We start from the raw sequence: 17,563 nt of genomic DNA on the forward strand, positions 1-17,563 counted from the left end.
CAAGAAAAATACATTGTGAAGCTACTTGAGAGATGTGGGATGGTGGACTGCAAGTCTGGATCTACTCTGATGGAACTCAACTTTAAGAAGCTATGTGGAAGTGTTGTTGGGCCCGGATTAGCAAACCCTTCCAAGTATCATCAACTTGTGGGGGTCGTGATGTTCTTGGTAACCTCCAATCCTGACATATGCTTCGTTGTGAACACATTCAGTCAATTTATGGTCAAGCCTCATCACATTCATTGGATTGCTGCTAAGAATCTTTTGAGATATCTCCGGGGCACAATCCACTATAGACTGAGATACACTGTCGGGAACTTGAGGCTACATGGATATTCGGATGTTGATTGGGCTGGCAGTGTGGTGGATCATAAGAGCACGTCTGAGTGTTGCTTCTCTTTGGGGTCTGCTTCAATATCCTGGATGAGCAAGAAACAGAAATCGGTTGCTTTAAGTATCGCCGAGGCCGAATACATTGCTGCAAGTATGACCTATTGTGAAGTTGTTTAGTTGAGGAAGCTCTTCAGTGAGCTATTTGAGCACGTGCTAGATACCACCGTGATCTTTTGCGACAACCAGAGTGGGATTCGCCTTTCAGAGAATCTCATGTTCCACGACTGCTCCAAGCACATTGATACCAAGTACAACTTTATCCGGGATATGATACAATGGGGAGCAATAAGGCTCCAACACATTAGGACGGACGAGCAGTTCATAGACATTCTCACGAAGCCTATAGGGAAGGTCAAATTCTTAACTTTCCGATGGAGACTTGGAGTCGTGGAACGACCCTCCTATGAGGGTCCTGTATGAGTTGGACACTGAGCTCTGGGAGCTCTTGGGGACTTGGGGTACTTCTTGGAGCTATGAGCAACCATAGGGTAAGTGGTTCACCTTCCCCTAGTGGTGCGCTAGATACAGGGTGAATGGTTCACCTTCACCTATGATACCCCATGATGGTTGACATGGTTGACATGTGTGTAGGATGAGTGGTTCACCTTCCCCTACGATTGCGGACACATGTATGTCGGGTGAGTGGTTCACCTTCCCCTACAATTGACATATGCATAGGATGAGTGGTTCACCTACTCCTATGACATATGAGCAGGATGAGTGGTTCACCTTCTCCTGTCGATGCCCCAACACACATCCTACCCATGGAGTCTGAGACTCATGGTAAGTACCTCTCATTTGGCCAACGACTTGGGAAAAGATGGTTAGGGACCATAGCACTACCGACGGACACATCGTGTACTGTCATACTCCCTATGGCTAGGATGTGTGGTGTTCAACAACTTGATCTAGGATCAAGGACTGACATTTGTCAGCAAAGAGTGGAAAGTCTTGTGCCTCACTCTCGATCACTTCTTCTTCATTATTACTTCATGGTTCAGCGGAGCAATGATGACAGAGATGGTACATGATGGCAAGATGGCATGATGACAAATGGATTAGCAGGTGCAATTCTGCCTAGTCGAGAGGGAGTGTTAAAATTGGCAACTTGGTCCAAATTCCACCTTACGGCAGCTCATATGATGGAGATGATTATTGCATTGGATTCCCTTTTCGAGAGGTCCGATTTTGATATAAAGATCATCTCATTCTGACAAGCAGAAATGGAATTTTGAATTTATTCTCTCTCCTGCACTAATTGTCAAGGTCGGCCTCAGTCAAATGTAGGCTCAAGAAGCCCAATTGATGTGTTTCCCCACCCTCAACGAATTGTATAAATAGGACTAACCTCTCTCCTCATTTGGACATCACTCACCTCAACAGACATCTCCCTCTCCTCTCTTGATTGGTTCGTACAGCTTAAGGACAACCTCTCTCTTCTTCGCACGTGTGGCAGAAGGCCGAATTTCTGGGACCATTTACTAGCCAAAAATGTCAAGGTTACAGGGCAGCGTTGACTCTTGCAGTTTGACCAAATTTTGACTGTGTTTTGAAGGCATAATTTCGATCTTTGGAGGCCGCATTTATTGGCACAGATATCAAGGAGTTTGGGATAGTTTGACCAAGTTGACTTCAGCATTGACCTCAGATTTGACTGCAGAAATTACCGCAGTGTTCCTCTCTGCTTTGACTAGTTATGACCGAGCTGACTTTGACTCTCCTAGAAGGTCAAATTGGATTGTTGTTGATCGCGCTGCTTGGAGGACATTTTGATGTTGCTTTGACCAACCTTGGCTTTCTGGTTAGGGCTACAGTTGACTGATGTTGACTGTTGATTTTGACAGGGTTGTTTTGTCTATGTATTGGGCAAGTGATTTTGATATATGTACTCTCTCTTTCCGCTGAACTATTGAAGAATAATAAGAAGATTTGATCAAAGGGTTTTCCCCACATTGGGGTTTTTCCCTGGCATCCGCCAAATCTTGTGTCCTCTTGTTTTGGCTTGTCTTCTGCACATGTCTTTAAGTTCTATCTGCATTTACGATCAATGTATTTAAGTTAATGTGATTGATACTGGAAATTGGAAATTGGAAATTGTTATTGGCCTGATAAGGAACATTGAAGAAAATTGTGCTAAAGCGTAGAACATATCATTTTTATCTAAAATTAACACATCTCAATTTGGAAGTGACTTTCCAATTATAGAAAGTCATGTCTAAATAATCAAAGATGATCTCGACGTATGGAACCACTTTAAAATCAAATCAATCATGATTATACAAGTCAAGAATTGATATTTTCCTTACTAGTATTATTATTATTATTATACTAATATTTATAAAATAGTCTAAAGTCATTCACCTTTAATGGATCAATAAAAACGAATTCTCTCATGGAATAAGTAATTAAATTGAGAATATCTTACTTGGAAAATCGATCCTCTCTCTTCGAATAAAATAGTAACTCCACACTTAAAAGAATGTAAACCTCCCTCACTAATTCAATATATGGCAAAAGTGTAACTCCTCCTCATTAAATGCACTTCTGACTCCCTCATTCAATTCGATTTGTAACTCTCACCAAATATTCTCTCATGTCTAAGCATAACTCTCTCTCTCCCTAATTGGAATTGTAACTCCTCAAGACAAGTGTACCTCTCTCTCTATTCTTGGGATGAGTTACACTTCTCCTCAAGTAACTCCTCCCCTTTCTCATCTATTTAAACAAGAGCAAGTGAGAGTTAAGAGTAACATGTTCATTGTGAAGAGGGAGAGCAAGTGTTGAGTGTGTGCAAGAGAAGTGTGAGGACTAGTGAAGCAAATGTGAAGGACATGATCTGATCAAGAGAAGGAGGAGATCTTCAAGCAAAAAGCAAGTGCCCTTCAGCTGCAAGTTGATTAGACATTGGTGACTTTATCCATTCTCTCTCTCTCTCTCTCTCTCTCTCTCTCTCTCTCTCTCTACGCTGCTGAAAAATTGAATAAATCTAATAGAAATAGAATCATTTGGGTTTTGAATTTTCCCCCTTAATGGGTTTTACCCTGGTCATTGTACCAAAATATCAGTGTCTCATATTTGTGCTTGGTTGTCTTTGTTGACAAATGTAGGGCAAATAAGTGTAGTGTGATTCTTCGTTACTTGATAACAATTTGTGGAGTCTTTTTACTTTTTCTTGTTAGCTTAATCTTCTTCTTATTATTATTAATGCATGTGTGTGTACTTCATCAAACTGCTATCAAAACATAAGAACAAGAACACAATATGTTGACTCTCTGTCAGGGCCAAAACCTCTCTTCTCTTGAGAGGAAAACCCTTTAGTAAGTTTCTCTTATTGAAGCTTCTTATTGATCAATGCCAAACCCTAGACCCCTGACAAGAATATCCTCCAAGCACAAGTCAAGTCCTTTCTCCTTTCTACACTTTGTTCCCCGGCACTTCCTTCTTCCGGCACTTCGTTCCCCAGCACTTCGTCCTCCTCCTTCTAGCACTTCATTCTTCTTTCAACTTGTTGGTAAACCTTGTTGCACTTGCTCTAGAAGAGATACCTTTGATGAGACCCTTTTCTTATGATGATTCCTTTCTTCTCTTCACCAATCAACGAACTTGTATGACTGTAATGGGAGGGTTGTTATGACAGCAGAGACAGCCTCTTTACCTTCACACGTGTGACTGTTTTCTTTGTGATGTTGACCTCTTCCTTCTTCGCTTGAGAGAGCTCCTTCTACACTTGAGTGAGGGGCCTTATAGGCCTACTTAGATTGCCCAACCAACGATGTTATGTGACTGTGATGATAGTGTTGTAATGACCGCAGGAAGAGGCTCTGTTTCTCGCATGTGTGACTGTTTTCTACCCTAGAAAATAGTCCTCTTAACTTCGGCCTAGACTTCTCCTTGTATGCTGCACTAGAGGCTCCCTTTCTTGTCACTTGATCACCCTTTACTCGCACCTTTTCTTCGCTGATTTCAGAGATGGATTCTTGACGTTATAATGGAGTGGACAGCCTCTATATATAGAGGACTATCCCTCCTTTTAGGCCGACTAGAAGACTGCAGGCCGACTTGACATTTATAATTCGGATTGCTTCTTTTGTAGGTGTCGTTGCATGGAGGAGACTTGTTGACTTTGCTTGGAGGTATTCTCTTGACTCTAATACATAAACATACAAGGTGTAACATGCCCTTAAGGTCTTCAACCTTTTCTTTTGACTCCTTGACTCACCTATAGCACTTAAACATGTGTTAGACCTATTTCAATGAGCAAGAAACTCATTGACATATATTATAAAAATAATATTTCTTTTCTTGAATAAATACGAATATCAAAAGTACATTTATGAAGAACGAACCTAGTTACATTTCCTTCAACAGTCTTCATATCATCCTTAAGTTTATGTTCTATCTACAATCGCTGATCTGAAAAGTTTTGAAGAAGAAATGTGCATTCTAAGTAATTGTAACAGCATATAACATTCTGTTCCATTCAGTTTTCTGCAAAGTACATTCAATTTTTTGTATAGAACTTTCAAGTTTCTACAAAGAATTTTAAAAATTCTGCATAGAACTTTCAGATTTTAACAATAGCTACCCTTGTAGCATAGCATGTGGCTTGGAGCTTTCCCTTTGTCCCCATTTCGTTCCATCATTACTTCACATGACACCTGCCATTTGAAGGATGTACCTTGGACATGTCATTTCCTTAGAAGTTGAGACCACCTAATGGGGTCCTTCACTAACCACTCCTACCCAGGAAGGTAACACTATTACATGCTCAAAGCCCAAATTTGGAAGGAAAACCCACTATGAAGTCTCACTTCTGCCCTTGATTAATAAGGTTATTCACTCAATTGCACTAACGAATTATTGTATTTGAACGTGAAGAGACGCATTGGATCTTATACATGATTGCAGGTGGGTTTCGTCTTGGACTTGGCCTCCCTATATGGAATCCAAGCCCTCCAAAGGATCATGATGGCATTTGTAGGGTGAGCCTTGAGAGCCATGGGCCTCCATTCATGCAGAGCGTTGATTGCTACACCATGGGCTTCGTCAGCACCATAATTTGCTTGTTCGTTTCTCCAATTATTCGAGATGATGATGCACTTGTGTTGGAAAGTGTAACTAGGCTTGGTCTTCATAATTTCTTATATACTCTTGATTTTTGTATTTGATCTAAAAGGGAAAAGAAAAATATTACTATTATTTTTTTAGAGTGGGTTTCATGTTGTAGGTCAATTTGTTTAAGGTCAAGAACCCATTGTGTGCTTTTAGGGCTTTGTTATAGAGTCAAAGAAGTCAAAGAGTCATTGTCATATGTAAAAGACCCTATTGGGTATCATGTATCAAGTCAAAGGAATTTATTGAGTCAAAAGAGTCAAAGTCTCCCTCCAAGACCAAGTCGGCCTACAAGAAGACTAGTTGACCTACAATGATGAAGTCGGCCTAATTAGGGCTTTGAAGAAGCCTATATATAAGAGGCACTCGACCTCATTTGCAAAATCCATCCAACAAGTTCGATCTTAAGAAGGAAAACAAGAAAGGAGAGCAAAGAAGGAGGAGAAATAAGGAAGTTGAAATCTGAAATTTGTGTCTATCCTCTCACATGTGCGAGTTGCAGTTAAGGTTTTCTGAAGTTATAAAGATTATAGTCAAGATCTCATCAAAGGAGTCGAAATATATTTGTTAGAAGAACAAGTTAAGAGGTTGAGTACCTAAGAAGAAAAGACCAAACCCAACGAAGGAGAAAAGGACTCAATTTTGCCCTAAAATCAATCACACGTGCAAAATTGTAGAGATTGCAGGAGGGCCAAAAAAGTGCAAACCTGAAGCAGTGACTGAAATTCTGTAGTGAGGCCGAAAATCTAAAGTTTTGAAGCAGTTTGACTTGCGTTGACTTTGTGGAAGAGAAGCTCATCAAAGGAGAGGTAGACCTAGTCTTGGAGGGTCTTTGTCTTGGCTCTTAGGTCTTGGAATTCGTCATTTGAAGATTCTATAACAAAAGAAGAATTCTTGTGGGTTTTCCTCTCAAAGGAGAGGTTTTGGCCCTGGCTTGCAGCCTATATGTTGTGTCCTCTTGTTCTATTGATCTTTATAGTTTGGTAGTTGTTTGATGATAAGAACAACATAATAATCAAAGAAGAAGAAGCTAATTACAAGCACATCAAATTTATGTTGAAAAACATCACAAGCAATTATCAAAGTAAAGAGAAATCACCCTAATCTAGCAGCCATCGACTTCTCAACATGGTTTCAGAGCAAAGGTAACAAGAAGAGGCCACTTGAAGATCACTCACTTGAAGAAGGATACATAAGGACCAAATACAAAGATCATCAAGGAAATCAAAGGACATCAAGGAGTACTATTCATCACATCACAAGGATCATATCATCAAAACTCTTGGAAAAATAAGTAGACCTCAAAGACCCTACCTCCACTCAAAGAAAGAAGGACTCTATACAATTGAAGTCTAAGTTGCACGAAATGCTGAAACGTTTCGGAGTTTCTGAAACGGATACATTTAGAAACATCACCTCCCAAAAATGGAAACGTCAACCAAAACGTCGACTGAAACATCATATATGTTACATATGAAAAAAACTATAAATAACTGAATAACACATTATCTTGCAAGTAAAAAGGGAATATGACCCATAGATGAAAATTTAGAATGAAAATCAAGTCTATATTAACTCTCATAGTTGACAAGGAGGAAAGAGAAGTTTGGAAAGTTTGAGCATAGAAAGAAATTTCAAAAGAAAATTAACATGTCTAAGATTCAATGCTATGAATGTAATGAATATGGGCATTTCAAAAGGAATTATCCTAAACTCAAAAGGGACAAGAAGAAAAGAAAAGAAAGACATGAAGCCCATGTCACTGAAGAAGTAGAAGAACCGGAAAAGAAGAAGACAAAGAAGGAAGTGAAAGACCTTTATTATGATTGAGATAGCAATCATGACAATTATGATAAAGATGCATTGTAGCAGTGATTAAGATGGCAACATATTAAAAACATGTAAAATATTTATATGGTTGAGGCAGGCATAGTACATGACAGAAAGGAAGTAGTTGATGGTATCATCATTAGAAGCATGAAAGGATAGCCGAAGTAGCAGTTTGTATGGTCAAAACAAGACATCTAGCAAGATAGGAAGCTAAGAGTTTGTCACACTTCATCATCATTAGAAGAAGCATTTGCAGAATGAGGATCACCAAGATACTCCATTTGAATCTTTGTTAAAAAGGTTCGCCTCTACTTAGAAGAAGCAAGTGTCACATAGATAGTCTACATTCCACCTTGTGTGGGATCCAAAGTTTAGAAGGATGAAGGTACAATGATAGAGAAGTGCAGCATGACAGTTGAAGTATTTTCATCTTCAAGCAAGGAAAGGGAAGTTGCTAAAGGAAGCTTGGATGTGTGAAAATTCCAACACTGAAATCCTATTGCAACAACTGGACATTATTCTTCTAATTGTTAATTTAATTTAACAATTTATTTGCTATGGCAAATACTGAATAAATCACATTGTAACCTTCACGAATAAAACTACGAAAATAATAGCGTTGGAAACTGAGAAAATACTAGCACACACAAAATAAAAAATGACAACATTATTTTTGGACAATGGTCCCTGGAAAAACCGAACTTGGGAAAACCAGTGCAGCGAATGAGGGTTTTATAATTATGCAGTTGTGAAATCTGAGTACAATAATCTGGATGTTGAATCTGGCAATCCTACAAAGAAAAATACTCGAAAAAATCTAGTCAGGAATTTTCCTCAACCCACAGGCGAATTTGGCACTGAAGAATGGCCTTTAAAACCCCTTCACGAATTGCCCTGCGTCACCCTTTGCGTGGGCTTTGCGCAGGGTCTAATCCATACAACGTGGATCTCAAACTGAGTTGCTTCTTTTGCTTGCCACTGGCCCTGGAAACGCTTCTCCCAACCTCTGCAATATTCCTCTGCCACCGGAATACTAAATGACTTCCCGAATCTGCAAATCGAACTGCCTCTAGAGGCTACTACGCAGTCCCTGCGTCAACCTCACTATGGCTCTTCTGCCTCTCTACAAATGCACTCACTAGATCTGGAAATCTTCCTCCAACCTCACTATCACTGCCCCTCACTGTCTCTGCTTTGATCTCTGGCTCTCCGGCAACTACCATTGCTCTCTGAAAATCGATCCGCCAAGGAAATTGAACTGTTGGTGTATGTTCTCCCAGTGCCCACCAATCCCTTCATATATCTTCTTATATCTCCCAATGCCCACTGATCCCTTCTTATATCTTCTGGGGACCATTTTGTCCAAAAATAACGATGTCCTATGTATCTTGTTCTTTGCTCAACTTCTTGTTTCATGTAATCAAATTAAATTGGTGTAGGCTACAGAAGTAATTTACTTCAGTATTTTTCAGAAAATAACTTGATAATGTATATTAAAATCAAGTAGGAGATGTAAATTTAGTTTTGCTGCAGTAGGGGTTCCTTGAGTATAGGAATTATCACATGGTATCAGGGCATTGATTTTGAAACAGGAAGAGCAGATCCAGCACTAAGCAGAGAGGCCAATAGCTACATTTGGCAGCAATTTGAATCCCCTTGAAGGGATTGTGCAATCCTTGCCGAGAAAGCAGAGATTCCGAGGAAATCTCTCTGAGAAAGTCGCCAAAAAGGTACGATTTCCGATTCGTGAGCTTGTAGAGGCAGAGGGAGTGACATAGAACCTCAGCGCAGTGCTTGAAGGGCGCAGTTTATGCCGGGGCAGAAATCCGTCGGAAAAGAGCAAAGACACATTGAAGGGGAATTTTCTCCTCGGAGGACTTTTCTTGCCAAAAGTTTGAATTTTTCACTTGTCGGGCAACAGACTAGCACTGCACGGCGACTAGAGGAGTCAATTCGACAGTTTGGGTGAGATGGCATCACATGAGCTCTAATCAAGACAAGTTGGAAGGAGCTTCCAACTATGTCATATGGAAGACCAAAATCTTAATTGTTATGGAGGAGTACAGTCTCGAAGCTTACATCAAGAGTGTTGTGGTTGTTCCTGTGGGCAATGATAAGAAGAAGACGTACAAGGCCAAGCAGGGAAAGGCGAAGAGGTTCATACTCTATGGAGTTCGAGATCATGTAGTCTCACACTTGCAGGGCAAAGATACAGCCCAAGAAATGTGGGAAGCTTTGTCTTCACTGTGTGAAGGTTCTTCCAAACAACAGAAGATGTACTTAGAACAAAAGTTGCAGCGGACATTGATGCAGAAGGGAGAAGGGGTTAAGTCCTATTTTCAACATCTTCAGGACACCAAAGACCAGCTTGCTACAGTGGGGTCTACTCCTCAGTCTCTCGCGATGGTAAGGACGGCCCTAAATGGAGTCTTGGATGAATGACAAGTCTTCGTCCAAAGTATATTGGGCAGGGAAAGACTACCTTCATGGGAGGAGATGTGGGCAGCCCTTCAACAAGAAGAATTAAGGAGGGATCTAGTGAAGGTCAACCTCAATGGCACGAAACCCAAGGAGGAGGAGGAGGAGGAGAATGCGGTTCTAGCATCAAAGGGACAGCAAAAGCAAAAGCGGAAGAAGGACATTTCGAAGGTGAAATGTTTCAGATGTGGCGAGATGGGCCACTTTACATCCCAGTGTCCTTTGAAGAAAAAGGGCAAGGATGAGAAACATGATCCTAAGGCTACTCCAGCAAAAATTGACAAATACTAGTTTGCCATGAGTGCCCACGCATCTCCAGGAGGGAAATGGGGCGATATAAAACTGTAGTCGAGAGGACTACATGTGGGCAGGATCCTTGAGGAACCCACCTCTTGGATCAATTCCTTGCTACGGGAGCCCGAGATTCAGCAATAGCGAGATGGACTAGTGTCAGATGATGCAATGGGTTAGTTGGTGAGACAAATGCAGTAGCCTGAGACCAGACACTAATCAGCGTAGAGCAAGGTTGGTAGCAGTGCAAATGGCACAGTGCAGAAGTCAGCAGCAGTGCAGAAGATTCAGAGCGTTAGAGACTAGTAGCAGTCAGATTCCGACATTCACATGGTATTATGCTAAACACAGTTAGTTCATAAATTTGGGATGCTTTTTCGTTGCTAAGAAACAACAATTGGAAAATGACGCAGTGCAGATGCAACAGTTGTAGTGTTAGCAACAGATGCAGAGGGAGTTGTAGTACAGATGCAGCAGTGGCAGTGGCAGTGTCATGGGCAGTAGTACAGTAGCAACAACAGCACAGTGTTGGTGGCAGCAACAGTGCGGAAGAGAGATGCTTCAGAAACATAGCAGCATGCAGTTGGACATTGTTGCTAGAGCACATTCCTTGCTAAGAGGGACTGTTAGTTTTTAGTAGCATCAGATGTGCTCTAGCCATGAAAATTGGTGGAGAGCTAAGGCACATGAGTTCTAAAGAACCCAAAAACCGTTTGGTGAAATTCCACCTGGATTGTATTTTATTAAAATAATTAATATTTTTAATGGGGTTCCTAAGTCTAAACTTAGGAAAATTAAAGTATTAATGGTATTAATCAAAATATGGGTGAGAATGTTCTAGAAAGCGAAATCCTCCTTCCAAGCTCGGAAAATGAAGCAATCTCCTCCACAAATGCTTCCCTTAACTTCCCCGACAAAGTTCAACCTCAAAGACTTATACTCTACCTCCCACGTGTGCACCAAGTGATGCCTCCGCACTGGCCCTCACACTGCAAAGAAGCACTCTCCTCCAACTCCCAAACTCTCCAAAATGACAACGAACCTCCTATGCCTCCTCTCCAGAAAATTCCCCAACCAAACTCCACTACAAGACACCACAAGCAAACTCAGCCTCCTCTTCACTGCGTCCTCCAGTGATGCGCACCACTTGGAGATGAATGCAACTAGTGGAAACAACAACGAAATCCTCCTCCGGAAGAATGAAGAAAAACCTTCCTAGGGTGGCACTTGAAGTCCCCCGAAGAAAGGGTGAGCTCTTCGCTTGAAGAACTTGTGTTGAACAGCAAGTGACTCAACTAAGCAACTAGAGCAACCAAAGAGAAATCGATATGCCAAAGATGATGAAATGAGGAGATTTGCCCTCCTTATATAGATTTCGTGAAGCAATTCTCCCTCCAATTTTCCCTCCATCGTGAGCCCTCACTTAACCATCGACTTTTCCCCTCTATACAATTCGAACTAGGGTGTGCGTATTTCCCTAGTGTGGGTGGCCCCCACGTGGAACTTAACCACAACAAAATAACGTCTCCTAAGTCTAATCTCCTAATAAAATCGAGTGGGCCGCACTATCTCCAAAATTGGCCCCAAAATGCAATAATTAATCTTGTTCCAAATTAATTTAGGAAGGGACATGACATCATCCATGAGATCATTGCAACTCCCAAACTAAAACATCCACCGATAGTGCTTATGCCATCAGTCTCACAGCCACCCCAATCTGAATCTGTGAAACTTTTCAACTTAACTTCCTTTCCATCATATTTTAGAGAGTGATGTATAGTGCCACAGAGATATCTAAGAATATGCTTAGTAGTTATCCAATGGTCATGACGAGGCTCTAACTAAAATTGACTAAGAATATTTACAGCAAAACATACATCAAGTCTTGTATTTACCAAATACATTAGAGAGCCCACCAACTTATGATAGTTAGTAGGATCGACGAGACTAGAGTTAGAGCTTCTCAACCTCTTGAGATTAGTGATCATGGGAGTAGTCATAGGATTGGAATCCATCGTACCAAATTTTTGTAAAATCTTGATTATGTATTTACCTTGACCCAGATATATTTCTCCAGGTTTCTGCCAAACTTCCAAACCCAAGTAAGAGTGCATACGTCCCAGATCTTTTATTTTGAATTCGGCTACCAGCATGTTCTTGCATTCTTGTATTCTATGCTCCACACTTGTAATAAGCAAATCATCTACATAAAGTAGTATAATTACTAGTTCATTGTTTACTACCTTAATGTAGAGATTTGGATCTGCAGAACTTTTGACAAACCCAATGCTTAAGAGATATGCATCCATCCTTGCATACCATGCCCTAGGAGCTTGTTTTAGACCGTATAGGGCTTTCCTGAGTCTGCAAACACGTGTCTCCTTGCTATTTATTTCAAAGCCTTCCAGTTGTTCAATGTATACTTTTTCATCAATGGTCCCACTCAGAAAAGTTGTTTTTAAGTCCATTTGATGAATATTCCATCCCAATGTAGCAGCGAGCGAAACCAAATATTTTATAGTAGTATACCTAGTAGTAGGTGTAAAGCTTTCTTCATAGTCTATACCTTCCTTTTGAGTGTAGCCCCTTGCAAAAAATCTAGTTTTGTATTTATCTATACTTCCATCAATTGCATGTTTGATTTTGTAAATCCATTTTGAAGTGACAATTGATTTGTCCTTTGGTCTAGGAACAGTTTCCCAGACTACATTCTATTGAAAAATCTAGGGCATAGCAATTATGTGATTTCTCTTCTATTAGTAACTGCTTGTCAGTGCTTTTTACTTCTTTAGATTAAGATATTCTTTTACTTAGGTTATTAGTGTTCTTCTTCATCAAACAACTACCAGTGCATAAACCATTAAGAGACAAGAGACACAAAATATAGGCTATCAACCAGGGCCAAAACCTCTCACTCTTTGAGAGGAAAACACGAACAAACCCTTCTTCTTATAGAGATTCCAATTGACGAATACCAAGACCAAGACCCTTGACCTATGTTAATTTTAGGTATGTTCTATGCTTACGGAAAATCTATTTCAATTTTCCATATTAGCTCAATATCAATTCGAGATTGACAATCACATTTAGCATGATAGTAAAATGCAGATAGAACATAAATATAAATCACAGAAAACAAGCCAAGACAAGAGGACACAAGATGTGGCACCAGCCAAGGACAAACCCCAATGTGGGGAAACCCTTGATCAATTCTTCTCATGTTCTTCAATAGTTCAGCAGAGAGAGAGATAGTACATATACATCAGATGTCAACATTTTGACTTATCAAAATAAGAGCAGATATCTTCTTTATGAAGATAACACAAGAGGTAGTTGATCTAAACTTCGGTGAAGACATGCTGCTTCAACTGATCCTGCAAGGTGACTCCATCACCATGTTGCACCCATCACTGTGTTGCACCTCATCATCATGCTGCACCTGTCACTGTGTTGCACCCAATCAATGAGTTGCTCTCATCACTGTGTTGCTCTCATCACAGAGCAGTACCTCATCATCATGTTGTACCCATCATCAACAAGATGCTACAATACCATGTTGTACCATTGTGTTGCACCATACTGCACCATGTTGCACCCATCCTTACTGTCACCTATATGTTGCAACCATTCAACAAGATGCTGCAATACCATGTTGTACCATTGTGTTGCACCATACTGCACCATGTTGCACCCATCCTTACTGTCACCTATATGCTGCAACCATTTACACTCACCAGCCTTAGCTGCTTGCTATGGCTTACAGCCTAGCATGGCAGCGAGGCTATAGTTGCAGACTCCTTCAACAGGTCCAAAGTGCAGACTCCTAACAGTCCCAAAATTTGCCCTCTCTATGTTCAGAGTTGCCTTCTATTAATATAGTTGACCTCCAAGGGAAAGTTGTCCCCTTTGTTGTAATGCAGAGCAACGTATTTGCCCTTAACTAGCTCTGCTTTTCACAAGACCACTCTTCACTTGCCATCATGGGTCATGGTAAGTTATAGCCAGTACCAGTCCTCAAGTAAGCACCCAAACAAGTTGCTATTACTGTGGCTAGGTTCCTATTCTTAGCTGCTGCTCTACGAGGTAGTATAGGGCTAACACCAGCTCCTATACTTACCCAACAATCCGCAAATCACCTTGCACTCCAACTGTCCCAACACAGTGCTTGCCTTAATTAACTCGGCTCTCATATAATATGAGACAACCTCCACACAGTCATAATGATCCTCACAGATCTACTCCTAAACAATAGTGAATTCTGCCAACGTATAGGAGCCTCTTGACTGTGTATAATAGTCACCCTTTGATCAGCAATTAGGGCTCTTTAGAACAACGGTTTAGGCCTTCACATGTTGTTGGTTAAGGCCTCTTCTTCTGCGGCTTAGATCACCCTTTTAGGACAGCAGCTAGGGCTGGATATGATGACGTCTAGATTTCCTTGTCTGGACTACATATAGGGGTCCTTTTTGGGCTTCGTATAGAAGCTCCCTTTTACTGCGTTTAGGGCTTGAACTCTCTTCCAAGGCAGCGTTGAGACTTCCTCCATTAACTGTGTTTATTAGGGCAACGTTAGAAGCTAGGTCATCTTCTTTTAGGGTTCTGTAGATTCTTCTTTCCCATGGAAGCATTCAGATCTAGGGCATCTCTTCTTAGGGCAGCGCATTCTCTTAGTGACTCCTCCTTCCACCAAAACCCAAAGACAAGTGGAGAGGAAGAGATCACAAGAAGAGTGTGTGACTAAATGACTAGCAAGCCACCTCTTTTTATACTATAACGTTGAGCACAAGTGGGGGCAATTTGGTTGCTGACCAACCTTGACAAATTGTCCCATAACACAAATAAATTCATATCTCCATGAATACATGTCGGAATCGAATGATCTTTAGATCAATCCTACACCTCTCGACGAGAGGAATCCAAGAAAAATATCAGCTGCCATAAATAAGGTGACCCACATCGAGTTTGGCCCTAGTTGCCAATTTTAACAATACGCCACTCCAAGACCAAGACACAAAGCTTCATCTTATTACTTGAGTCAACGATTGTCAAACTATTTGCTTCTTCCTCTTTCTCAACTTCCCTTCAGATCTCAGATTCCTTTCTCGGCTTCCTTCAGATCTCAGATTCCTTTCTCAGCTTCTTGAATCAGGCCTGTAATATTTCAGACTTAGCTTCAACTCTTAACTCAATTCTATGTTCTTAATTCCTTCACTCTAGATGCAAGCTTCTATTATGGTAATACAGCTTGAGTATCACCCTAACTTTCTCTGTGGCTGACCTATAATAACTCGTCTTCTTCTGCAATCCATATACCTTGCACGTGTGAAGAGTATCCACCCAAAACAGATCAGAAATAACCTTGGTTATGTTCTCCCTTCCTTCGCTTCGTGAAAGGTTGCCTTCTTGATGAACCTCACACTTCCTTTTAGCATCAAACCTTGATCGGGTTGTCTCTGAAATAGGGCCAAGCTGCCCTATTTATAATTGTTGCCCATGCTTAATTGGCCAACATGACATGTGGTGAACCGACATGTCCTTTTATGAAGATATTATTATCCTTCGAAGCCGACTTGTAGGAGGAGACTTTTCTTGCTCTTGGAGGGCTATATATACTTATCTAATAACTCATACAAAATGCAACATGCCCAAGAAGGGTGCTTCATACATGACATTGACTCTCTTCCACCTTATGACCAATCATAAAGGCTCACAATGGGAGCCATTACTAAAAATAAAATTCCTTGCTCATGAAAACCATGAGACAAGCACTACAAAAATAATTTTATTTTTCTTTACATCAATTACATAAAATCACATTTACATATGTCATTATGAAGACCAAACCTAGTTACACTTTTCAACACTCCCTCTTAACTAGGGAGGTATTCATAATGGTACTTGGTCATTCTCAATCTGAAGAATTTCTCATAAGAAGAGTCGGATTGGTAACCCATAGGTATAGCATCATATCACCTAGAATTGTTACATAAAAAGGCCTTGACTAGCAGCTCTATCTCTCCACGAGATCTGAGCACAATGTCGGTGAGACCAATGATGTATAGACACCCTCATCATTGTCTCTCTCGGAACATACCCCACCTGGGTTCTCAGGGTGTGTTCCACCAAGATTATTCTTATCTTAGATTCCCAGTCTTCAAAAAATATTGGTCCTCAACGACTACTCTTATCTTGGATGCCCTAATACATTCTCATAGAGCATCGGATGCCAAAAGTTTACCCAATCCTCCATTTTCTCTTCCCAAGTGAAGACAAGAATAATGTGTCTATCTCTCCCTCTCAATTAGGGAGGACATATCTATTCCAATAGAGGAATGTACTCATTCCTACGAAAGGAATGTACCTAAGATACCTCTTGGCTTAGGAATTTTGCTTCCAAGTTTCTACCAAGTAAGAAACTTGTATCTATGCTCCCTATTAATTAGGGACCTACACAAGCTACTTAGGTGGAGATGATGGGACAACCAGTTGCTTGAAGAACTCCTCCTCATGGTGTCATGAACTTCTTTTTGTTATCTAGGAGTCTTTATGTTTGGGACTTCTACATAGGGCACCGACCATCTATCACTTCCATTAATCAACCATGTCATCATTGGAAAGTGATCCATCAGTCCATATCTAGACTTGCTTCATGTCATGTTGCTTTCTTCATGCCATGTTTACTTAAGTATCTTTCATCCTACCACATGTGCATCGGTGGTGGAAGACATCCATAGATCTTCCCTTGGCAAACCTGCATAAACCCATCCCGATATTCGTTCAAAAATAAAGGAATGAACATTAAAATCACTATTACCTTTGTGATGGTCTTTCATCATGACATCTAGTTTGCATCAGCATCTTGCATACATATCGACACATCTCCCAAACATTATATGGTCAAGGGTCTCTTTCTTTTTCAGACTCTATCAAAGTCTTCATATCTTTCATGGAGATTTCTTAGTCAAATCTTCTTGGTCTTCCGGATGTTGATTTCCTTTATCACGATTGCATATTCCATGATCTCTTCCTTTCTTCACACATTCCATTCCTAGGAACTTCCAATCAAAGTTCCTCAATTGTGATCAACCACCTCATACTTCATATAAGGACATATTATGTTGATTTCATATAGTGAATGCGTGACCCATGCATTCCTGCATTCCTTTGAGGGAGGAGATCCTTTCTTTTGATCATGCTCTTAAGATAGAGCATTGGTCCATGTTACCTACAACCATATGACATTACTCTTCAATATAGACTGTAAGCATACATACCTCATTTTCCTTTGGGCCATCCAAGCTTCCTGCGACAGCTTCCTTGATTGGAATAGCTTCAATCCCTTTCACTTTTATGTCATCATACCATCATCCCATGAATTCCACAAGTTTGAAATTCTTGGTGAAACACTTGCTTCCACTCATGATCAGTGAACCTTTCAATGAAGATTCCATCAGAGAAT

The 17,563-nt window shown here is 40.6% G+C and overlaps 1 protein-coding gene across 2 annotated transcripts in view; it reads right to left on the reverse strand.

Annotated features, from left to right (window-relative positions):
• Positions 1 to 17,563, reverse strand: part of KU80 (Ku80 family protein) — a 196,680-nt gene that overhangs the window by 130,294 nt on the left and 48,823 nt on the right. The gene's annotated exons all lie outside the window — the stretch shown is intronic.

Source organism: Pinus tabuliformis, chromosome 3_2 (genome assembly GCF_031772625.1).
Source record: "Pinus tabuliformis cultivar Carrire ecotype Pingquan chromosome 3_2, CPIR1, whole genome shotgun sequence".
NCBI lineage: Eukaryota > Viridiplantae > Streptophyta > Pinopsida > Pinales > Pinaceae > Pinus > Pinus tabuliformis.